Source organism: Condylura cristata, unplaced genomic scaffold, assembly GCF_000260355.1.
Source record: "Condylura cristata isolate star-nosed mole 26May11 unplaced genomic scaffold, ConCri1.0 scaffold00014, whole genome shotgun sequence".
In the NCBI taxonomy this organism is placed as follows: Eukaryota; Metazoa; Chordata; class Mammalia; order Eulipotyphla; family Talpidae; genus Condylura; species Condylura cristata.
The window spans coordinates 28,995,394-29,021,233 of record NW_004567115.1 but is presented as its reverse complement, the minus strand read 5'-3'; the positions used below and the strand labels follow the sequence as shown (position 1 = coordinate 29,021,233).

At 40.0% G+C, this 25,840-nt stretch overlaps 1 protein-coding gene across 1 annotated transcript in view; it reads left to right on the top strand.

Annotated features, from left to right (window-relative positions):
* Positions 1–25,840, top strand: part of LOC101626324 (schwannomin-interacting protein 1) — a 591,244-nt gene that overhangs the window by 423,649 nt on the left and 141,755 nt on the right. The window lies entirely within an intron of this gene.

The window sequence follows — 25,840 nt, the reverse complement described above, 5'->3', positions numbered from 1 at the left end:
CACCTCCGGGGCAGGCGGGAATGGAACTCATGTGGAAGTGGCTTTAGCTTCTTGGTGCTGTGTTTGAACCCGCTACGCCACCAGGGAGGGCCCCTAATTCTTATGTGTTTTTTGTGTCCAACTCATCTTGTGTTTTGAACCTTAGCTTCTTTGCTATTCTCTCTCTACCAAAATCTCAGTTCCATAACAGCATCTTCATCCAAACTCTCCTACCTTGTCCTGTTCTTCCCCTTACTCATAGCTGTTTCAAAATTACATTTTCTCTCTGATAAGATTTCATCCAGATGAAATCAAAGTATTCAGCAGGTACTAGTTCATGCTATGGTGTGAATGGCTGATGGTTTCTTTCTTCTTATTTCAAGTACTATTTCCAATAACTCTCTATAATGCATTATTGTACATAGTTTACAAGCAAGTAAGCTAACTTTTTTTTGCTTTTTTATTACTAAAAAGATTGATAAAAGACTTGTTATTTTATAGTTTATTTATTTATACTTAAGGCCAATATAGTAAAATACCCCCCACATTATAAATGTCCCAATAAAAAAATAAACTAATTAAACTTAATTGGTTGTTTATTGGATCAATGACACTCTCCAGCAAAGTAAAGGAAAAAACTTACTTTCTCAGTAGTGAACATTGCCCAAAGGAGTCTATTGATGAGCTATTTCCTCAAACTCCCAATTTAATTCTCACAGAGTATAACTTTAGCATTTAGTAATTAAATTTGAATCATGACTCTCTCTGCTCTCCAAGCCTGCATGAAAGTGACTTCAACCCTAGAGAATTACTTTTAAATTTAGAGAGGGCTTGTTGGCAAATATGTGTTATGAAATAGAAAAAAAAATCCTCAAGCAGGTTTATAATATATCTAATTCCCTATCAAAAAAAAAAAAGTGAACATGGAAATCAGTACTATTCTTCCCATTGCAGTCAGGACTGAGCACCCTGCTCCAAAGTTCTGTGTCTGGCAGAACTGGTTTCCCTTTGGATTTGCAAAGGGAGGAGCCAACATTTCTGGGGTGGTGACTTTCCCATGGGGGTTATGTCTGTCATTGTGGTCATCCAGGTCAGTCAGGAACATGGAATGTGTCGGTTTTGGGGGACAGTTAAGGTAATGATTTATGAGACATTATCACTGTGATATTTGGAGGGCCTGTACTCTATCACCATGGTTGCAATCATAGCATAGACAAAATCTTATATTTGCAGGGGTTATTTTCCTGATAACAATATCTATAAACATCACCCACATCATCTGTGGGGGGAGGGTGGTCCTTGCATTAGCCAGGGACGCAGAGGGGTAAGCGATTTCAGAAGCATCACTGTTTCCTGGAGCACAGGGTTCGGGGAAGTTCAATATTGTCCACTCATGCGTGTAAGTGTGTTTTATGTTAACCTTTCCCCAATCCCTGAGAACAACAACATGCCACCACACTCCTCCATTCCACAGACACTCTCGCCCCAGGGCGTCTGCATTTGCTGGCCCCTCTGGCTGGGTTGCTGCACCCCAGATACACCCCCCACCAGCCACCCTCCTTCTGGCTTTTTTCTCCTTTGCCACCCATCCCACAGTTATCCCCACCCCCACCCCCACAAAACCTATTCCCTCTCCTTTATTTTTCTCCTTAGCACTGTGACTGGAACACACTGTTCATTCACCTGCCTTCTCTATTGTCTGCCCTCCACCAGAATATAAGTCCCACGAGGACTGAGAGTCTTCAGCACTCCATTCCCAGCACCTGGCACATAGTAGGCATGCAATAAATGTTTCTGAATAAAGCAGTTAAAGCACATTATATGCTTTACCTCCTTGTATGGGATTTGTTATTTATTTCAGTGATTAACTCTTTGGGAGTTTACACAGAAAGACATGAAAACCTAGGACCTAGGAGGAAAGATATTCTTGGTCTTCTTTATGCTCAGTCTAAACATATGTGTTTGTAAACCTTATTTTTATTCCAAAGTTGTGACTAAAGATGCTAAGTCTTGGTGCCAAATGTCAGCCTCCAGAATGGTGGCACACTTGTCTCCTTCACCTGCCAGAAAACAGCAGAGTGTTGCACCTCTGGGTCACCGCATGCGTGTGAAAGGTGGATCACAAGTCCTTCTGCCTGCACTGAGTGAAAGCTGTACAGCGCCATCAGAAATTGCTTCTTCATTTGTCTTTCCTTTTTTGATGAGGGAAGCAAGCATCACAGCATTTCCCCATACTTGTTAAACACCCTGCAGGTTTATATTCTCAGAGGAGGAAGAGGAAAATGAAAAGGGGGAAATCCCATTCCCAGGTGGTGATCCTCTATTTCATTCCTTATTGTAAAACTAACATCATCACAGGTAAAACAATGATTCACATCTTTGGTAACTCTGCTGCTCTAGAGATGTGATTTCAGGTTTCCCTTCATTCCTGCTCACCTGTCCATTTAATTTTTCATATAGTTGCAAAGACAAAGTTTTATATTTGCAGGGGTCCTGCTTAATGATATCTATAAACATTACCCACATTATTTAACATTTTTGAAATTATCATATTTCTGTGCCAGAAGATTCCATTCCATCACTAATGTACCAGTTACTTGTTCAGGGGTATTTCTCTTCTATCTGGCAACTTCCCTCATCTTTTCTTTCTCTGGATCTGGCATGCATTGGTCCTTTAAAAAAATCTTCCGGTTTGTTACCTAGTTTGGCACAACCTGAGTTACCCAAACCAGGTGCACAGACCTTCCCACAAGCTGCTACAGGTGCCTGGCACTGGGGGAGCTGCCATCTGCAAGTGTGTTTGGGAAGCTCCATAGTTGATAGGCACAGCTTGGTGTCTGATCATTGCAGTGTGGATTTTAATCTGCCTCTGAGAGGTCTTGCAGAAAAGGCCCATAGCTCTCATTCAGTGTTTTGAAATTTTGCTCCCACAGAACTCTCCTTGAAAACTCAATGATCAGTAGGGAGCCTGTGGGTGTCCTTCCTGGGGGAGCTGCACAACTTCCAGGTGTCTCATTAGTCCAGGGACTCTTTTCTCACCCTTCTTTGCTATCCATAAATATCTCTACACTCCCTCTTTGAGTTCATAGCTCAGCTACCAAGGAAGCACATTGCCCTTGCTGATTCCTAGAGGTGAATGATGGGCAGGTGTGCCGAGCTGAGAGAATGATTTCTGCACCTACCATGTTACTAGCTTTCTGCTCTCTCTATATAGAGAGTCCAGCCCCTGACACTCCAAGAAGGGGCTGCTGGAGTTCACATAAAGACACTGTGGCTGAAACCAGACCCTCAACAATGCAAACCTTATCCTCTCTTTAAAAAAATTTATTTACTTGTTTGTTTGTTTGTTTATGTATGTATGTATAGTAGAACTGGGGTGTAGGCCAGAGGTGTGCAGGTGAGAGGATTCACCAGAGACAAAGTGGGGAGCAGAACAGGTGGATCTACTGAAATACACTGCTGAGGGGAGCAGCGGGTGGGTCAGGAGAGGTCTGCTGCCCCCTGTGAGTCAGCTCCCTGGCTGAGGATTGAGCTCAGGATGTAGTGGCAATAGTGCTGAGACTGATAGCCAGAGGCAATCACTCAAGGCCCAAGAGCAATGAAGATGCTCTCTTTTCATTTCCTTTTTATTTCATTTCCTGCATCTTCTGTAAGGATCTTAAGCTACTCACTTCACTTCTCCAAACATCAGTTACTTATCCTTTCTGAGCCTCAGTTTCTTAACTTTAAGATAAAAATAACGCAGCCTCTCAAAGAAATAATGTGTTTGAAAGACTTAGCGCCTAGCAGCAACTCAATCAATATCAGTTCACCCTTCCTTTTCCTTTCCCATGTCCATGAATACCAAGTGTCTAAAGAAGACAAGGCTCAAGTTCCAGTCATCACTGTCAGCAAAGCCAGCTAAGAAGCAATTGTCTCCTCAGGGATGACCTCAGCTCTGGCTTAGCAACATAAGAAGGTGGCAGGCACCTCAGGCAGCTGCTTGGTTACTCCACGGCCGTGTATGTGCAGGTTACAGCGATGGCAATGACCATTTAAAAAATCAAGACTTAAAATGAACGTGTGGCAAATAAATTCAAAACAGAGGATGAGTGGAGATATGTTGGAGCTTTGAAAATCTAGGTTTTAGAGACAAACTAGTTCTCTCAACATCCCTGAGCACATGGTTATAGAAACACAGCTGGAGTGGGCCGGCATCTGGTGGCCTGGTACACAACATTTGTCATGGTATCCGAATGCAACGCCTTTGACCTCATGCCTGCAATCAACACACCCGCGTAAAATGGCCTTCACATTTCACAACTGACATTCAAATCTGTTTCCTTTGTCTACTCCCCAAATGCTTTCTGTTTAATATGGTGTTCTTTTAATCCCTTTCTCCTTAATCCTGGTATATTTTTATCTCTAAGTTGATAGAAGAGGAAAGCAAAAGTGACAGATGTTTGCTTATAACACGATTTCTCTAAGTTTGATCCTGTATCTGAGTTATCAAGGATGCGTGTTAAAATTCAGCTACTCAAGTCCCATCTTAAACCAGCTGATTCTGGCAGTGGGCCTCAGGAATCTGCACCCTAAATAAGCTACCTGGACAATTCACATGAACATTCAAGCTCAGCCTCTCACAGCTCACGCTTGGGTCACTGCAACATCTCTTTGCTGGTGACCTTGTTGTCTTTCATTGATTTTGGGATCCTGCTGAAGCTTGTAGGGGTGTCACAGCATCTCTTCAGTGAGAGGCCCACATGACTCCTTTCCACTGCTGCTTTATTTAGACCTCTCCTCCTAATGATGAGAGGCCTTCCCTCCACCTTTCTCGTGCCTCTCCCGGACCTTGTCCCCATCCCACCTTACCCAGTTGTCTATTTGGGCCACTGGAAGCTGCCTGCCATCTGTGCCTGGTGGTGGGGGGGTTCTATAGAAACCACCGTGGCTACCATGCAGGAGGCAACTGGGAGACTGGCTGGATGCCCTCCACCAGCATTCCCCCAGAGCTCCACTTGGCTTCCTCAGACAATTCAAAGATGCTGTGAATAAACCCACCTGTCCTAGGTAAAAGCAGTTACTTCACCTCCTATCTGCAAATGCTTTGTCTCCTGTGTGAGGCCCCCCCATCTTGCCCACTTGGTGGCTTCCTTGTCACTAGTCCCTGATGGGCCATCAAATTTCAAAATCAAGATGCAGCTGAGATCTCCCCTCAACCTACCAACTCAGGGCTGTTGCTTCATCAAATTCATGTAAATTCAGAGCAACTACAGTTACTTTCCTTTCCAGTTGGTTAAATTACACCTGGTTTAGCTATTTTCTACATTCAACAAAGGTTGATGCAGTTCCGGTGAAGAACCTGGAAATATAATGGACAAAAACTAATCCCATCCCCTGGGGAGCTGGCCTTGTGTGGGTGGCCTTTCCAAAGAGGCTCCACAATAGGAGCGTGGTCTCCTATGAGTTTTGCATCTTCAATAAAATAAAAATTAGATCAGCAAAAATAATTAGTAAAAGTAATTAAAATCAAAACAATTAAATCCATTATAGGAAACATGAACAAAATCCATGACAAAGCTATTTCATGTCTCAGTGTCAAACCTCAGTGTCAAACTATTTAAAAAATAATTACGAGTGATCACTTTTAATCTGCTTCCTACCTATGTTTTCAGATTCTGTTTAGCATCAAAAACTCAAAATGTGAGGGGGGGTTATCAAAAATAATTTCTAATTGTTCAATTCTATAATCAACGTGATTCCATTAAATTTCTCACCCTTTCTCCTTAAATATCTCCACTAGCCTTATGAAAATAGAGCTTGCTGAAATTCCCAAACTTATCCAACTGTTTTTGCTTTAGTTGCAAAAAATACCAGGAACTTAAGAAAAGTAGTACTCTACCAGTTCTCTTTATCCCATCTGCAGTCCTGACCCTTTTTTCTCTTATCACTATAGATACAAGAGATGAATTTTACAATCACAGATTTAGGTAAACATCTACTGTCCAGTGAGGCTAAGCTAATTTATTCAGAACAATCCTCCCTCTGAAAGTTACTAAAAATATGGAATAAAGTATGCTTTCATCTTTATTAAGAACATCAATAAGCCAAAACATAGTAAGGCATTACCAGGCCAAAACCTAGAATAAATGAGAACACAAAGAAGTAGGTCAAACACCAGCAGCTGCTTTTAAGGCATTTATTTGCCTATTTGGACTGTAAAAGTGAGCTGTAGCTGCAGCAAATTCCTGGACTGAGAGGTTGAAAATCAGACCCCAACAGCTACCAAATGCAGAATGGATAATGTAGAACCTCATATTAACACACAGGGCTGTTCCGGAGGTAACCCCACCCCTACCCCCACCCACTCTTGGCTTATTCGAAGGGCCCTAGAAAGAGTTACTTTAATCCAGGACAGAGCAGGGCATGAAGGATAGTAAGGAGAAACATAGTTCTAAGAAACTAGAACCTTACATTTGTCACTTGAAGCCCAAATGTGCAACCCCCAGTTGGCATCACTGACAGAAATTTAGTCTGGAGTCGTACTGGGCTGATGGTTTATCCAAGGCCCAGGAGTCAGCACATGGAGGGTGGGAACTTCTTACCAGGCTTCTAGAATCCTCGCATATCCTTTTTCAAATGGTATGAGCAACTCAGAATCCAAGCACTAAGCACACAAAGAAGCAAGTCACCAACAGGAAGAACAGAGCAGTATCAGACACATAGAATCTCAGATATTGGATTCATCACCCTCAGGTTATTAAAAGAAAATGCTATTATATTTAAATATTGAAATCTTCAAAATCTGAAAGGGGGAATCTAGGGAAATTGTCAAAGTAGTTGCTAAGAAGAGCCAAATAGGATCTCTAGAACTTAAAAGTACAATAATCAAAAAAAAATTGAAAGTCTTTATTTCTGTCATTGAACTTAGCACCAGAGCCCTAATTTCTGCTCAGGTTATACTTCATCTTTTGGGGTAAATCCTTAGTAACCAGTACTCAGAACCTCAGAACTAGTGTAACTGCAGGGCTTCACATGGGAGGCTGGTCTGTCTGTGAGGTCCTCTGTGCTCTTCCAGACTCTCACCCTGTCTCCAACTCCTCCTAGCACCCAGGCGTCTCTCTCCTCACAGAGTCCACTACATGAGCACCCACGCACATGTCTCATCACTCAGGTAACTCATTTTTGTATCTCTCGGCCTTCTTTAGGCCTGACCTGCACCCAGCCTCTACCTGTGCCCTAGAAAACATGGAAATTCCCAGCTTGGGCCACCACAGGGTCACGCAGTTTCTACAGGCCTCGGGGTCCTTGCTGTTAACCTGCCCAAGGAGCTTTACTTTCTCAAACAGGGAATCCCCTCTGTCGTAGATCTGCAAATTCCCCTGGAATTTGCCTGATCTGAATTCAGTAAAATGAGGACTCCCTTTCCCTCTCTTCCCTGTCAAGCTTCTTTTGCACCCCAGAAATCCTCTGTCTCCTCTCTTATTTGGGGGGAATTACTCGGTGTAGATAGAAGTCTTCTTGTTTTAGGTTGATTGTACTGACTCTATCTTCAAGACCTCTATTCTTTGATAATATCTGAGCTTTTAGAATTAAAAAAACAAACAATAGTAAAAAAAAAAACAAAACTTGTTTTCTTATCAAGTATCGTGCTCTCAGAATTGAAAGCTCTGGTCTTGAAGATCCTCTTGAAAGCTCCCAGTTCAGAGTCTGTTCTCATCAGCTCCTTTGTGTTCTCCCTTGAGACTGTGTATTTCTCTCAGGTTGAGGGTAAAAGAAGTCACTAAGAAGAAAATATACATTCAGTAATGTTTCAAAATGTTGATGTTCTGTTACATCAACAACCTTTCTCTTTAGGTCTCTACAAAAATAAAACATACTTAAGAATGAACTTGGTATAACGAAGTTTTACTGTGGCAAAAAAAAAAAATGACTTATTTCACAAGGATATGATTGGCTCATGGATCTCAAGAGCAGGCTACTGGCAAATTAACTCACCATGCAGTTCTCTCACAGACAGATCAAAAATAATGTTATTGAGATTTTCAGTATTTGGAACACAGATTCATATTTGCTTTGGCTGGTAGCCATAAAGATAGAATCAATTTTCTTTTAAACTTGAAATTAAGAATACTATCCTGTTACCATGATGATACCTTACTAAATGTCAATAGAAGGGTGTTTTTTTTTAATGAAAATGAATGCCTTAAATTGATATTTGAAAAATGACTCTACACACCGCCCAAAAACATTGTAATATTAATGTTATTAAAATTTGAGTTTCATGGAAGTTTCTTTTCATATCTAAGAACGTAAGTTCCAAGATCTTTCTTTCCTTTGAGGATAAAAATATACATAAGTAAAGAGAGAGTAGATAAAATCTGCCAACTTTATATTTGGAAAGAAATTCAGAGATGGTTTCCCTGCCAGAAGTCTTGGGTATAGACCAAGTAGATAAAGTTATCACAAAGGATTAATTGGGTCCCAACCCATATGTGATTGAGCCACTACTTGGGTATGCTGGCTATTAGTGGTTTAGGTTAGCAAGCATACTGCCTGTTTCATCTAGAATTCCTCCAAAGATCAACTGGAAAAGCATTCAGAACACACTGAGATACCCCTAATTATTTTTTGTCTATTTCTGAATGTGACTATACTTGGAGCCCACATCAGGCTTATGAGATCAGCATCTGTTATTCTGTACATTCAAATTTAAGGCAAAGATGACAAAACCCCTCCAATTTCAGAGTCTTTGGAGGTATGCACAAAATTTCACCTACAGCTGAAATTTACAAAAATAAATGAGGAAACTTTACCATGTTAAAATATTTTAGTTAATAAGTTTCAGAAATTGTTTCCAGAAAAGTGAACGCTCCCATCACTGTCACACACAGAATATGACACAAACTCAGGGTATGTGTGTCATGAAGATCTGGGCTGTGGTTTCCACAGCAACTAGAGTGCTCCAATCCTTACTTGGTGCTTTATTCATCCTGTGCTAGTAAATCCGGTCCAGGCTGAGAACAAGGGATGTTACAGACAAACATGCACACCTGTGTATGATGTGAATAGAGTCTTTCCTTATCAGCTAGTTTTTCCTTTTTACCATGTCATGCTAATTTTAAACTTAGAATCCATGGAACATTTGCAAAGCTTTTGATTCCCAGGCATTGCACTGAAATATATTTATGAAAGTTATGACCAACTACATAAGAAGCAAATGATCACATTTTGGACGAACCCTAATCACCCCACCTGTTGACTGAGCAACAGCCCTATCACTGATTCAAGAGAGAAATACCTTCTCCTGAACCTATTGCTACTTCCAGAAATCCAGCTGATAGAATGATGGGATACTTCAACTGAATTTGCCTGGTTTCGAGACAAACCACTGGAATGTCTGTGGTTCATGCAACACCACATCGGTTTCTTCCCACTGAGTTTCTCAAACGCATTGTGATTCTCACTAGACTGGTTGATTGATGGCAGGCTCCATTGCTCAACTAATTGCTATACAGTGAAATTAACACACCATTAAGCCATTTAGAATACTGGTTCCCACCATAAGGACAGGCTGGTTCCCTGAAGCTTCTTCTTCTAGTGTTTTCCACGACAAGATTCCCTCCTAAAGGAAGCCACTGTTTACAACTTTGGTGTTCATTAATCATACAACCAACAAATGTTTCTAGCATGCCTGCCTATGTATTGGTCTGTGCTGGAGCCCAATACTTCTGGTGACTGAGCACCTGAGTGGGCTCTATAACAACCACTCAGACAGTTCTCAGTTACCGAATCCTTCACCTGGCTCTAAGTGGCAAATGCCATGACTGCGTCTTCTGTTAGGGGCCCTCCTTACCTACTCCTGACCCTTCCTGCAACTCCTCATCCTCTCTCTACTCTTGCCCCTTCCTGTTACCAAATAAATGACTACTGGACCCCCACTCTCACCTCAGTCTTGCCTTCCAGCTTCTTCTCCTGGAAGTATGTAGCTGTTCCATCCCATGCCAAGTTTCATTTCTTTTTCTCTTCATCTCTCCTCTTACTGAGGGTTTGAAGTATTCAAAAGACAGGTTCAACCAAGCAGTATGTATTCTTTGAGCCCCCAACTCCAATTTAAATGCCCCTCCTTTGAGTTCCAGAGCATTCTGTAAATACCTTTACCAGAGCATCTACCTTAAGTCTCATTCAGTAATTTAACCAATATTTATTCACTATGTGTCATGCAATAGTCAACAACATAGGTAAGTTTTCTAACTCTCTGGTTCTTATAATCCAGCAAGGAAGAACTGAAAAATAAGAAGAAATGCTTGGGATCAGAGGAGAGGAACTAGAAGATTAGGTGTGATCTTGGCACCACGCAGGAGGTCAGAAGAGGTTTCCCCAGGAAGCAACCATTCAGTGAGACTCAGGCATGTTCCCAGAAAGAGAGGAGCCCATCAAAAGCCTAGAAATGAGAACACATGTGCATGGGCCTCTGGGCAGGAAACTGAAGGATAGACATTATAAGTGAAGGCCAGTAGGCGACTACTGGACATCAAGGTGGAGAGGTAACAGCACTCTGGCAAGCAGAAGGCTGTTAGAGTCTTATTTGAGGTACCTAGATAATGAGAAAGTCAGTGAGCATACGGAAAGGACATGGATGGACTAGCCTTTTAGAATAATCACCATGCCTGCCCCTGAGAATGAAGTGGGTATGTGGGTAGGGATGAGACACTACTGCTCTTTCAAGTGAGATTATAGTAGATGAGAAGAGTCAATAGCTGTAGGAATCAAGAAATGTGGTCATATTTTAAAGCTGGTTAGGAGATAAAATTGACAAGACTTAATGATTTATGAGGAAAAGAAACATGAGGGAAAGAAGTCAAAGATAATCCCAAGTTTCTGAATGGAGATCTCTGTGTGTGCCATTTCTATACTTGGAAATATTTAGATGGAGTGTCAGTTACGAGAGAAAGAGAATAACTTGTGTTGACATTTCAATTTTGAGGTGTCTTTCAAGAGAATAGGTAGTATGGTTCATAAGTATGTGAATACTCATGATGTAGAATTACGAGAAGATGGCAGAGATTTAAATCATTATCACGTCAGTTGCAATTAAGGCTGAAGACAGATATGATGCCATTAGGTCTCCTGACACTAAGGCCATACCTTATTTACCTTTGTATTTTATTACAATATTGTGCCTAAATAGTGCAGGTGTGTGATGATTTTATTGAATGAATGATGAGTGAATAAATGAACAAGTAAGTGCAAAATATAACCAGGTCAAATTTGAAATGCTGCCCAAATATGAAATATTGAAATGCAAAAATTGTTATAGTATTGATATGCATGAACCAAGCTTTTAGACATGTAGTCCTAGAGTGAATGCAAAATCTAATAAAGTAAAGTTGGTAGAATAAAAACTACTTTGAAGACAAATGAAAAGCACTTCATTTGTACAAATTAAGGCACAGTTACAGTCCAAAAATTACCAAAGCAGATTGCAAATGCTATTTTATTATCATCATTTATCCAGTGTTTGTGACGGAGCAATTAAAATTTGATAATCATATTTGTCTGTGCATAATAATTAGCAAGAGACAAAGAGATTAAAGGGCTAGTTAAAGAGAAACAAAGAATGAGCACCTTTAAACCACACATTGGCTGCACACGCTGCCTTCAGCGAAGCCTGTCACGGTGGCTTGCTTCCCATTTTTCACTGGGTCTCCCCCCTGCCCCCCGAGCATAAATGTGGGAAGACAAGAAAACTCTTCTTGTGGATTATTGTGGTAATTTTGTCATTATTTTCGAAGGGAACTCTTTGAAACTCTGTGTTCCATTATTGAACATAATATTGAAATGTAGGCATAAATTCTGGGAACCACACAATGCCTGCCATCAATGGTAATGGATATTGGCTCCATTTCTCAGAGAACACAACCTTGTGCTTGTGTTTTTAAGCACAAGCACATCTCTGTTTGTCTCTTGATTCTTTTTTTCTTGTCAGAAAACAGAGTTTTGAGTTGTTGGGGTTTTCTTTGTTTGTTTATCTGCTTGTTTTCAATGTTGGCAGCATAATTCTGTTAGCAGGCAGAGTAGGGGGCAATCAAAACCCAAATCACAGTAGAGACTGCCCTGACAATCTCCCCCCAGGTCTCTCACCATGTCTCTGTCTCTTTCAAGTATCTCCTTTCATGTCCCCCTGAGTCCCTGGAAGAAGCCCAAGACCAAGAAGCAGTGCAACTTCTTCTCACATGCCTATTCCACATGCCTCCTCCAGGTCTTCTCCTTCCTCCTAGTCTTCTCCATTCTCCTCTTCCCAAGTCCTTTTGAGCTTCTCCGCAAATCACTCTGCTCCACCCTGTAATAGGTAGGGCAGGGACCTTAACATCTCTGCCCTCTATGGGGATTACATTGTCACAATCCATGTCATTAGTCCAAAGCCATAAGAGTCTTCAGCAGGTGAGCGTGTTATCAGGGTGCTTGGCCAGTCCACCTGGGTCCACGCTGTGAATTCCCCTGCTGTGGTGGAGGAACTTAGGTGGCTCTTCAACCTGCCCAGGCCTTTGCTGTCCCATCTGTAAAGTGCGCAATTGCATTTGGTTACAACTAAGACCCTTGCTAGTTCTGTTTTATTATTCTACCCTCGGGAACATTTTATTACTCTAAGTGATGTAGGCTTTATTGAACTTGACTTTGCTTCATTATTTTACTATATCTGTTCTCTATTAAATATCAATTTTTTATGTACTATGACTCTGTGCCCAGTGGAAACTGAAGAATTAAAGACAGCGTAGCTTGGGAAACAATAGCAACAGCACACGCTTCCTTCTTTGGTTCTTTCTATGGCTCAAACTTTGGCCTGGACTCTGCTCTATCTCATAACAACCTTCATAACAATCCTACATCGTAAAAAGGAGTATTTACTATATATGAAACTTACGCTTTCATTTATTTTTAAGTATTTATTTATCTATGCATATAAGGAGTGCAGGCTAGAAGTGTAAGGGTTGAGAGGATTCACTGGAGACAGAGTGGGAAGCAGAACAGGCAAATCTACTCAAATACTGTTGAGGAGGGCAGCAGGCGAGACAGGAGAGGTCTGCTCCGCCATGTGGGTCAGCTCCCTGGAGGGGAAATCATGCTCAGTGGCTAAATCATGCTCAGTGGCTGCGGATGGCTTCATAGCTGTGTGCTTTAACCCATTGTGCCACAGGAAGGGCCCCAAACTTACACTTTTATATGGGTGGCTTGACAGTAAGTAATAGACTAAGGCTAAGAGCACAAAATTTAGGATGGAGGCATCACAAGACCAGAAATTGGAGGTGCGGTGTAGGGATCAGAAATGATGAGCACAGTTGTTAAAACCAGCTACAGAAACGAAAAATGCAGGTTCCAACTGTTGTAGCAAGTATCAGACTGCTATAGAGAGTATCTGCAACTGGGATATGGAGATTGGGGACCATATCCAATCTGGTCCTTACACTGGTCCTTACAAACCCATCCAAACCCATCCAGTCACAGCATAGCGATAATGAGTTTCACAATAGATAACAATTCACCAGAAGAATGAACCCTCCCCCAAAGAACACTTGATCAGTGCTATTTCCACACAGTGAGAAGCAGCTCTTCCTGGCTGCTTGTGTCTGTGCAAGCCTCTTCTTTCCTTTTTTTGTTATATAATAAACCTGCCCTTTTGGATATAACCAAAGTCTTTGTCTCACCAAACTTAATGCATGCTGTTGAATGGGGGATTCTGATGGAAATTTCCTCAGTGGTAACCGAAAGCACTTCCCAAACCCACACCTCTTCAAAAAGACATCAAGTCACAATGGCTTGACCTCAGCCCCAGTTCTGCCTCCCTTCCGAGTCTGGGCTCTCAGCCATGCCACCATGTTATGTCTGGACCTGCAGGAGCCCCAATCTGAGGGCTGGAAGGAACTCAGCAAGAGCAGTTAGCCCTCAGCAAGGAAAGTAAAATGGAGCCATCAGGGGTATTTATCCACAAAAATGCAGACTTAAGAGTTGAGCAAGGAGGAGCTAGCCAAAATTGTGCTGGAAGGCAGATCACCTGTGCTCCCCGGGCTGCAGGGATATCACGTCCAAGGGGACAGATAGGATGGATGGGGGAAAGCCAGAGTGATGCTGCCAGTCTACAGAATTCCCTCCAAGTTGGTCATTAAGAGAACAAGAGAATTGTGTGTGGAAATGTCTTGAAGAGGTACCTCATAGTAATGTAAGGAAAGAGTGAAAATATCTCTAAGACAATGGGAGGGACCTCAAAAGCAGAGGTGAGCCATGTATGCTGGTGTTCAGTCTGTGGCTCCTGAAAGGCATGTTCATGTTAGGAGGTTTCTGAACAGGCAAAGGAAGAGAGGTGGAGCAAACATGCCATATAGATTGCTTCCTGGTTATGGCTTATACCAGGGACTTGGGGACTTGGAAGCAGACGCTTAGAAGAGACGTGGGGACCATGGTCTGACTTGTAATTTGATTTTGCTCTTTTCCTTCCAGATTTTCCTGGTCCCTTCTTACCTGTTTCTCTGGATACCTCCTACCCCCAGAGAAGTCTAAGAAGGTACCTTAGACTTCTGGCCAATTTGGGGCCTACTTGGGTCACCCCTGTTTGGCAGTGCATTTATGCATGAGGAGATGGGTAACTTTGGGTGTTTGCTAGGGAAAGTATTTTAACTATAGTCTTTCTTTTCTCTTTCTTATTTCACACAAATTGTGTCAAAAGTTCGTTTCTGTTGAAAGTCTCATGCACTAAAGTACGTCTGTCTTTATGCATGTGATGGCAGAACCCATTTAGAGCAGGCAAGCTTGTGGGTCTTGGGGTGCCCCTCATTCTGCCTGCTAACAACCAGAGAAAACAGTTTCCATGATTTTGAATATATAAATATATGTACACAAGAATTTATATTCAGACTTCCATTTCCCTATGTACTCTAATATATGGTAAATATTTTCAAAGAAGGCATATTTTCTCTACATGAGATGTGATATAGTTTCCACATCTATCATTTTTGATGTACATTTTAAAATCTCTGATGACCATTATGGATTTACACATTTTTCTTGTAATTTTTCTTGTCTTCTCAGGGTTATATAGGTTATATAGAATTAGATCTTCTTAATTCTTATTGATCCATTTTGCCTTGAGTTCTGTTTTCTTCGGAGAGCTATTTACATAAGGTAGCCAGGGAAGAGGACTTCTAGCAGTGTGGAAGCAAGCAAGCTGCAGTATTTACCCACATGCTCTCTGCATGGAGATTTACTTACACTGAAGTCCAGGCTCTGAAGTTCATCATGCCTCATTTGTAAATTGTAGATGATGACAATAAAAGTGGCTACCCCAGACCGAACCCACACCTTGGTGATAATAACAGTCAGGGCTTTGCAGAATCCTGAAAATTTTCCTGAAAGTCCTAAAATGTAGACTTTGAAGAGTAAATGGAGTGAGAGATTTTACCTGTTGGTAGTGAAAATTACCACCCCCCCCCCAAAAAAAAAGTGTGTGTGTGTGTGTAGAGAGAGATAATATACTGAAATTCCCAGTTGGCAGTTATGGGGACTTACTGGTTTCTAGGGCTCTGTAGGAGGGGGGAGGAATGGGGTATCCTGAGTTCTTCATTTCATTACAAGGTCCAAGGGAAAAGAAAGGTTCTCCTCAGTTCTCACCTGGGGAAATAAATCCTGACTAAGCCAAAGTAATTTGTTAATTCAGTCATAAAATTTCTAATATCCCAATCTAATAATAGTCAAAATAATAATGGGAATTCACTCCTTCTCTGTTCCTTTCATTTTCTTCCATCAATTATTTAAGGCCCTCTGTCTCTTTTTCTATGAAAATACATGAAGTCAAATTTAATCTTCTCCCTACCAAATACCACCAATGACATGAATTTCAGCACCTGCAGACACTAAAAGGAATACTCTGCCTGAGAGGGGCTGGTTTACAATAGTTGTGAAGCTGTAACTTCCCAGTGTCCACAAGATTTAGTCGGTTTGCCCAGCTTGAAAAACATCCTTCCCTGGCTTTCATTTACCCAGGCATTGATTCAGTTTAATAACAAACACTTATAGCTCTGCTATGTTCCAGGCACTGGTCTAGGCTTTGGGAAAATCAACATTGGTAAGATGTGATCCACAATGAAGGTAACCCTGGTCTATTTTAACACACAAGCAAAGCAATAAATTAGTGCAAGTTTATAGGAGGGGTAGAAAAATGAGTAGCCAATGTATTCAGTATATGGGCACTTTTGTTTTTAATGCAGAAATCTCAAACAGGAATATGAGTTTTGGAGTTCTCTGAAGGAGTCAGCAAATACAGAAAGTGTAGCATTTTGAATTCACTTTCCTGTATGGCTGCAGTCATGTAGAATTAGGAAGCCCTGCTTTCTTCAGAAAGTCCATGGACCCTGCAGGTTCCCAGAGTCACACCCAGGCTGCTCACACTCATGTCATCTGCCTGGTGGCTGTGGAATCAAAGTATGTGATCCTTGTCCTGCCCAAACAACCACCAACAAAGTGGTTCTTTGAATAGCCAGTGATCCACTTCACACAATTAACATGCTTGCCTTTAGAAGTTTCTTTATATCTAAAGAAAAGATTCTAAACAAAATGATTTTAATAAACACAAAACCTCATGTGGCTAATAAACCTCACTAATAAGTCTGCAGGATACCCTGGGGCAGCAAGGGATGATCTTAGATTCCTTGCTTAAAGAAAAGATTATATATATATATGTATGTATGTATGTATGTATGTGTATATACACATACATATATGTATATATACACACATGTGTATATGTGCATGTATACATACGTGTGTGTGTGTGTGTGTGGACTAGGTCACGCTATGAAAGAGCATTTCCTGAACTGGTGCTTGTTCACGATGGCAAATCTAAACATGTACAGTGTTTTTGAGATCATTTCAGCAAATAGCCCATAAGTGTTATACATGATTAAGGGAAGAAAGATTTGCTTAAGCAAAGGACATCTGTAAAGTAATTGCCTGTACAGGCATATCCTAGCTTAAAATATGGATACAAAACTATATCTGAGAAAAATCAACCACCAAGAACAAGAAGCTTGTGTTCTAGAAGGAAAACTGCATTCTGAAAATAAATTGCCCAGATTCCTCCTGGCAAATGAATTTAGAACCTGATGTTCATTTCTCATTGAAATTTTCAGAAAATGAATATGGCATTTAAGATGGAAAGTGCAATTGCATTCCTGCTCTTAATTTTCAAAGGTGCAGCTACAAGAACTTTATTATACATGGCTATTCATTTCAAAACTTTAAAAATATATTTTCCAAGTCAATGAGAGGATTGTTTTCAAAGCCAAGCATAACAAGAGTTTGTGTTGACCTTTTGAAAAAAGTAGACATCAGTTAAAAACAGTCAATGACATAATTTGTCTTGCATTTTCATCCATTTATGGGAATGGCATTTCTTCCTTAAACAATTGTCAGTATAATTGACAAATTAGATACATTTATTCTGTATCTGAGGTGGAAAGCAGAAAGCTATTCTTTGGGTCCTTGAGCTGGGCTCATAGATGAGATCTAAATTCAGCTAACTGATCAGAATCCAATGTAATAGTTTCTGGGGCAGGAAAGAAGATCAGCCATAATGGATAAATTATTCAAGAAACTGAGCAGAGTTCCAGGGTTCTCAGAAAGTCAATGAATTAAAATATAAATATATTTAAAATATATGTTTAAAGTTTTGAAGTGAGTCAGCCATGTATAATAAAGTTCTTGTAGTTGAACTTTTGAAAATTAAGAGCAGGAACAACTGCAAGTTCCATTTTAAATGCTATATTCATTTTCTGAAAATTTCAATCAGAAACAAACATCAGGTTCTATTCCATTAATTATTTGCTTGGAGGGAACTTATTTTCCAAAATTTTCTTCCATGTGTGTACTCTTTCCAAAATCATTGCCACTGCTTTAACCTAAGAACACATGGAAGAGGGAAAGTTAAGGTCTTACTGTGAGTGATATTTGCCATTAGCCAGGGGTGGATTTCATCTGAGATTTGAAGCTAACCTACCACAAAGTTATGGGAACGTTATGTCACAAACAACTGCAGAACTGAACTAGAGGCTCCACAATATTATAGAAAAATTGGATTCCTAAGGAATCTTGCTATGGAGCCAACCCCTGACATCCCTGCTTTGTATATGACACACTTGTGGGGCATCTGATTTTCTCAACAGACTGCAGCTCACCAGGACTAACAAACACCTAAGTCAGGCATCCACTCACACAGTCAAACTTTGATCTTCAAGAAGGAACATAGAAATTCAGAGAATCTGGACCCTCCCAGGTGAGAACAGCTGATGAAGGAAAGTGAACTAAACTACATCTTAACTGACTAGAGCAGGGCGGCCTTGTTTACCACCAAACTGTATTTATTGATTCCTCTGTTTTCTTCCAACTCTCTCTAAGGAGGGAAATAAAAATTGGAATTTGGAATATAGGAAATGTGAATTCCCTCTACAGAAACTATATCTTTCTTCAATACCAAAAACTCTCCATTTAAAGTGTTTGAGATCCTTTTCTTGAATCAAGTCATTGGAAGCCATCTCGAGGTGGAAAGCAAGAGCCCTCACTGAGAGGCAATATGACCTACTCTTTACAATAGACTTGCATCATAGCTTATGCTTATGAACTGTGTGTTCCTGGGCATGTTAAGTAAGCACTCTGAATCCAAGAAATCTTACCTGTGAAATTAGGAAAATACCTATCTCACAGCTAAGATAATGAAATAATGATTATAAAATGCTATACCCAAGATGAAATCATAGTGTATAATTTATTAATACACACAGCATGACAATAAAAATCTATTCACTACAGGCAGAACTAAAATCTTTAAACAACAAGCTAATAGATGCTGGAACACTGAGCATCCCCTTAGCACTAATTTTGAGAGTACCAGACTACTACTGGGCAGTATAAACCATGGTCTGTAAAGTTATGGAAGAAACCCATGATTCTTCATTTTCCTTCAAATATAATTAAATCTTATTCTAACCTTATCGAGAATTTTTTTTTGCTAGATCAAAGAATTGTACTGGACCAAGGAATTCAATTTCAATTACTATTGGATTCCTTCAACCTTCCTAATCTTCAGTCCATCAGAGTCATTAGAAATTAATTCATTTCCCAAAATATCTTCATCCTTGAAGGCAGGCAACTCAGTGAGTCAAGTTCTCTGTCCATTTCCTCATCTGGGGCACTCTCCCTTTTAATAGTAGTAGTTCTCCTCCTCCATATTTATTCTTATTCTTCCTCTCCTCCATGAAAAGTTGGGGGCAGAGAGCAACCCGGGGGTAAATACTCTTAGATCTCTTCTCTCACTATCTCCATCTTCTGCCAGTACCTCCCATTAGAAACCATAGGGTCAAGGGATCCTGTTCTATGAACGATGTAAAACTCAAAGATCCACTTTTTCAGACAGAGTAGCAGTCCATCTGTATATATGCCACAGCCTCTTAATCTTCTTTGGGCATTCAGGTTGTTTCTGTATCTTGACTATTGTAAATGAGGCTGCAGTGAGCATAGGGGTGCATGTAGCCCTTTGCATTCTTTGAATAAATGTCAAAATATTGCTGGATCATACAGAAGATCTAAAATGGGTTTTCATAGGCTATATTTTTATCATGTGGAAAAATCGAGGTGAAGAAAAATCTAGGGAGGTGACAAGGAGACAGGAGCAGGGTCAGTCTCAATGTCCCAGTATGGAGTTGTGCGTCCTCCGAGGCATTGACCACCAGCTAGCAGTCAAAGCAAAAGGCAAACACGGTCTAATACATGATTATAATATAAAAATCTCTTTGCTATGTCCACACAGAGTTGATGTTATAATTTACTCAACAACATCTGTACAGTTAATAAAACAATTAGTTTCATAGTTCTGAAAAATGTTTCCATCAGGAACCTAAAAGATGTGGTTAAGGTGTACAAGTCTCTGCTTGGATTTGGGAGCATTTTGTAGTATATTCAAAATGGAAAAATTATATCCTTTAGGACATAAAAAATGTTTTCCAGTCAAGCTTTGGATAAGTATTATCAGTGTGACAATTTGCTACAGAGAGCAAGAAATTAAAATAGTTAAGAATAGTGACATGTCAAAATAAAAAAACTACAAAAAAACAAAGACTAGGATTTGACAAACAGCCTCCATTTGGGAGTCACTGAGGATGGCAACCTGGAGTCTGTTGTTCATGGACTGGCCAGTTAGATCCTCACAGAAACCAGGCTGGCCAAAGCCGGATCCTTCATTTCTTCTTGTAGTCATCAGAGCCCACTGTAGAAAACAGACCCACTAAGAACAGAGGGAAAGGATCTCAAACAGGGGGTGGCTGCCCCTGGTGCATGGAGGCTAGGCCTTCAGGACAGCCAGCAGAACAGTGAGAAGCTGTCCCAGGACGTAATCAGCTGGACCTCAGTTGAAAAGCTGGGAAATCAGGAAATTTCCCCAGAATCTTTAGTTCTGGGAATCTCTTAGAGGTTAAGAAGCTATTGTTGTTGTCACTGTTGGCCCAGAGCCACACATCACCTGTTAGATCCAAACTAGCAACATCATCTTCATCACTTAGCACCACCAGCTAAGTGATGCTGCTGTCACCCCCTGTCCTGCTGACATCCCCTCTCCTGAACAGAAGTGCTGTGACAGGTGAGCCCAAAGCATTCTTGATGGTCCTGCTGCCATGGACGACTGGCTCTTGAAATCTCACTGGAGTGACTCTGATCCATCAGAACAAATCCAAGTCCCTTCTAAGCCCCAGTCTCTGGGGGGTGGGGAGGCGGTGAGGACAGGGAAGGTGAAATGTATGCAATGTAACAATCTAGGTTATTATATATTTATGCAAAAATCATTAGAATTTTTCAATATTAATAATATTTTTTAAATATTTTAATGTAATAGGCCAATATTTTGTGTGTTGACAAAATACATCTGTAATTCAGCTTCATGAAAATAATTGTAGGGTAGTTTTGATGGACCTCCCCCTCTCATAGACCCATATGATAACAATGCATATAGCTCTGTGCTGTATTGAAAACACGTAAACTGTATTATTGCAAAAGTAGTAAATACTTGATAAAACAATATGCCAATGACGCATTAATTCAAATTGTAAAACTTCATTTTTCTCCTCATCTCCCTCTGTCTCCCCAAATGTGACCTTGAATATCGTTGTGAAATAAATCAGACTTCACTGTGCTTTAAATCTAATCTTATAGAAGCAACTTAGTTTCAGCTGTTCTACCAAGAGAAAGTTAGTGTCAGTGTATTTAAAGTGGCTGACCTCCTGCAAAAACCTAACCAATGTCTGGGGTCTTGAGGAGGTTAATTGGGCTGGTGATTCTACAGACTCAGAAGCAAGCTAACTGTGGAAATCAGGGAGTTCCTAGTCAGCCTGGGGGCAAACATAATTTTCTATAATATATCTTATCATGAAGCAAACAAATACAATCTCCTACATGTTTTACAAGCCTTGTGTTAATCTCAGATTTTGTAGTTAATGGCCATATTTATTACTAATATTTGAATATCTTATAGTGTCTCCCTCTCCGCAGTAAACATTTAAAGGGGAAGGAGCTATAATTTATTGTATTCTAAAACACTGCAAGCAAATATTTAAATGTAAATAAGACCTTTGTTCTCCTAGCTTATCTTTCAACAATGTTTCTTGTTTATTGTGCTCCTGTTTTCCCCAGTAAATAAATATCATCTAACCTTCTGTTTCTTATCTTATGGAGAAGAGTAATAATCAGCACTTTTCAGGGTACTTGGGTCAACAAGACATCTTCTCAAGGCACCTCATCAAATCCACAGTGATCTATAATTCATTTACATTTAGCCAAGGTCAAACCAGCAATTTAGGCTTCTCATTTTTATTTCCACAACTATTTGAAATATTCATTTGAGACATTTTGTTATATGTGTTAATGTGTGTGCATGTGTGTGGGAGGTGAGAAAGAGCATATATAATGATGGTGGTTTTTTTTTGTTTTCACATATTATCTCATTCAATTGTCACCATATGAAAAAGGCAGGTTACCTATTACCCCTAAGGAGTCCTAAGGAGGCTTAGTAGTTTCATATTAGCCAATCCAAGCTTTTATAAGAAAATACCATAGATTGAGAGACTTAAGTAATGTACATTTATTTCTCACATTTGGAGTCTGTCAAGTTCAGGATCATGGTATTAGCAGGTTCAGTATGAATCCACTTTGTGGTTTGTAAATGTCCCTTTTTTGCTGGTTCCTTACTAGCTTCCTTCCAGAGGGCTCTGGTTTCTTCTTTTACAAGGGCATTGATTCCTACCTAGGGGTAACACCTTCATGACCTCTTCTAAACCTAGTGACTCCTTTACCTCCAAATACCAGCACTCTGAGGGATTAGGGCTTCAATATATAAATGGGAGAGGGCCAGAGGGGAGTAGACACAAATCATAAAATATTCAGTCCATATCACTTTCTTTATAAATGTAAGAATTCAAAATTATATTCTTTTGTTTATTCCTTTGAAATATGTGATTTTCCTCTAGGAAGAAAGCACAAGTATATTTCCACATCATTAAATAACCCTCTACAAAAACATACAGACTCATACTGTATGGTGAAAGTTTAATTCACACACAGGTTTGGGCCTGGAGGTAATGTCCATCCATCACCAGAGATATTCGATGCTCTTTTTATTTCCTGTTTCTCTGGGACATGGTGCACCTAACCTTAACCCTGCATAGACTCCCTGAAAGAAAGATCTCCAATCTTCTCCTCTCAGGCAAATAACCGTTGATTGGATGAGGACTATCTATTAGTGCTAAGCAAGCAATCAGTCTAAATCAATCAAGAATTTAAACTAAGAGCCTAGAAATTGCAACAGAGAGGTGCTATTTTAAATGAAAACTACCTTACAACCAAAAGAAACTTGACCAAACATAGTGATAAAGGGTGAGGCAGAATCATTTGTTAATCATTTGTTAAACCTATTCAGAGTTATGTCTGTAAAGTAAATCTTAGAAGTGAAATTGTAAGCTCAACTTTATACAGTTTTAAGACTTTTGATATCAAATTGCTCTCTAGAAATATTGAACCAGTTTTTCTCTTCCCAACTATTCACTGAAGGTTAGTTTACTTTTCCATTTTGGTTTGCAAAATAAAATCTCACTGGCTTAAGTTGCACATCTATGATTTCCAGGGAGACTTTGGGCATTAGCCTCCTAAATTTCTTCTTTTGAAATTGTCTCTTTGTATCATTTACTTGTTTTTTATTCTGTTGAAATAACTGCATTTTTCTCATTGATTTAAAACAACTCTTTATATGTTACAGACCTTTATCTTGATAAGGATTTCTTTTATTATGAGCTAAAGGGAGTTAGAAGGAAGGCAAGAGAAGCTGGACCAAGCAGTTAGGTGAAGATAAGAGGGGGCCAGGGCAGGGTAAACTCCACTTCTGACTCCATCCTTTTCCCTAGACTTGTCTTGAATGTGGGATGTTAGGATTGCTGGGTATTCATAGAGACTTTCAAAAGGATATTTAAACATAGATTTTTTTAAGCGAGAAAGAGAGAGAGGGAGTAAGTAGATGCTAGCCATGTTTCCTTTCCTAAGGAAACAACATTATTTCAGCTCACACTCCCAATAGGAAACCAAATATATAAACTCCTGTAGCTCCAAAAAGAGAAAAGGATGTACTGAACACAGCTGTCTCTGCCCCAGCCAATCCCAATAATAGCTGTGATGACAACTCAATTCAGATGAATATATTTTAACAGTTAAAACAACCACAGGAAAGAAAACAATTCACGTACTGTTTACAGTAAAGTATAAAAAGGTAAACAACTAAGTACTCTTAAACACAAAAATATTTTTAATAAGATAAAATTCTGAGAAGGGATAGAAATAAAACTTCAAGGGGGAAACAAAAGCCTACAAAATCAGTGACTTACTGAGTGGTAATGGCAACTATCAGTTGCTCGTATCTACATTCCTTGGATATGTTATAACTAGTTGGGTAACACTATTACTTTCAAAAGCCAATATTTACAACAGACTAACTTATATGCTTTGCTACTGTTGAAGCTTTGGATGACTTTTTTATAAACAATATAAAAATGAAGGTCAATATATTGTTTTTCGAGATTCCATTAGGAGATACAGAAAAAAATGTTGAAGCCCAGTGCTTTCTACTGTCTTTTGGACAACTCCCACCCAATTTTAATTCATTATTAAATATTAACAAGAAAAGGTGAAAATACATTGTTAGTGGGGCTGCTTCTGCTGCAGTGGATTTGCAGTCGCCATGGACACCAGCTTCCCATCTTCTAGCACAGAAACATTGTGATTCTTGGCAGAGTTCACAGTTCAAGGTGAAGAGCTCACAGTCCTTTGCCCTTGACGTTGGGGTCAAGATACCCTAGGATTTAACTTCTACTCTAACGTCAGTGAATTCCTGTCTTGCTCGTCAACTGGTCATATTGACCCAATATCTCAGCTAAATAAACACCCTGTCGCATTCCAGAAGACTCTGAAACAGCCTGTGTTTTTGACTGCCGAAGATGGCAGTTTTAGACAGGGATCAGCTTCCCTTCTTAAAAAGGCCCATTGACCTTTATTGCAAGTGAGACAGCTCATGGGAACAGTAAATGACTAACCTCACTGTGCCATATATCAGAGCTACCTTTGGCCTCTCTGCTCTCGGAAGGATCCTTGTAATAGCATTCCTCGTAAAAGCCTCCAAGCCATCTCCCAGGTATAAACCTCGATAGACATACAGCTAGGGAGCTTACAGAATTTCTTGAAGATGACATTGTCTAAGGATAATGCTGACCGTTGAGCAGATATTTCTTGGCCAGAATTTGAGATTACTTTATTTTTACATTTGCTCTTTGGTAACTGGTGTGACAACTGGCCATATGCTAGAAGCCCAGGCGTGGGGTTCCCAGGAAAAGACCATGGAAATGACATCTGATTGAAAATTAAAGATGAAACTACTTTCTGAACGAATGACAGAAAAGGCCATGACAAAGAAAATTTTTGTCAGGTTTCAAAAAATAACTAAATTCTCTGTTACTTATTTTACCTTTTGCAAGGTGAAGTGCTGTAGAAACTAAGAGGAAAGATGTGACCAGCTTAAAAGACAAAAATTCAGTCTTTTCCAAACTAACATCCAGTCCTTCACTTATCCTCTTTTATCTTAATCATGGAAGTAATCACCAGCTCACAGGTTCTTTATTTCTTTACTGGTCCATCCTCCAACAAGACTATAAGCTCCAAGAACATGTCCCATTTCACCCACTGCCATTTTCACCATATCCCTAAGGTTCCTGGCAGGGCCCAGCATGTTGTAGATTTTCAACAAATTTCATGAAGTAATAAATAAGTTACCACCATCAGAAGGAGTGTGGACACGCAAGAGGCAGAAAACAAACCTCCCAATATCAATAACTTTCATTCATGTATTTATTCAATAAAAAAAAAGAGCTCAAATAATGTAATGAGGTTCATGGAGAATTGCAGAATCTATGGAAGGAGTTGAGTTTCCCAGAGAAAGTGGATAGGGTGGGCAGGAGGGCACCATACACCTTCGAACCCACGGGGAAGGTGGCGGGTTTGGTTCCACTCTCATCACTTGCTAGGAGAAGGAGGGTTAGAGCAGAGTCTGTGACAGCTGACAAATCGATAGACCTGTGTCTATCTGCACTGCATCGTGCACTAGTCAGAACTTTCTCCAATTATTTTTCTGTAAATTTAGAATAAACTACCCATCTATTCTAATTTCCTTGTAAGGTAGCATTTTGATTAGTGGTAGAATTTAAATTAAAAAAAAAAGATTTGCAGTAAACTAAGGAAAGACAATACTGTTAACATT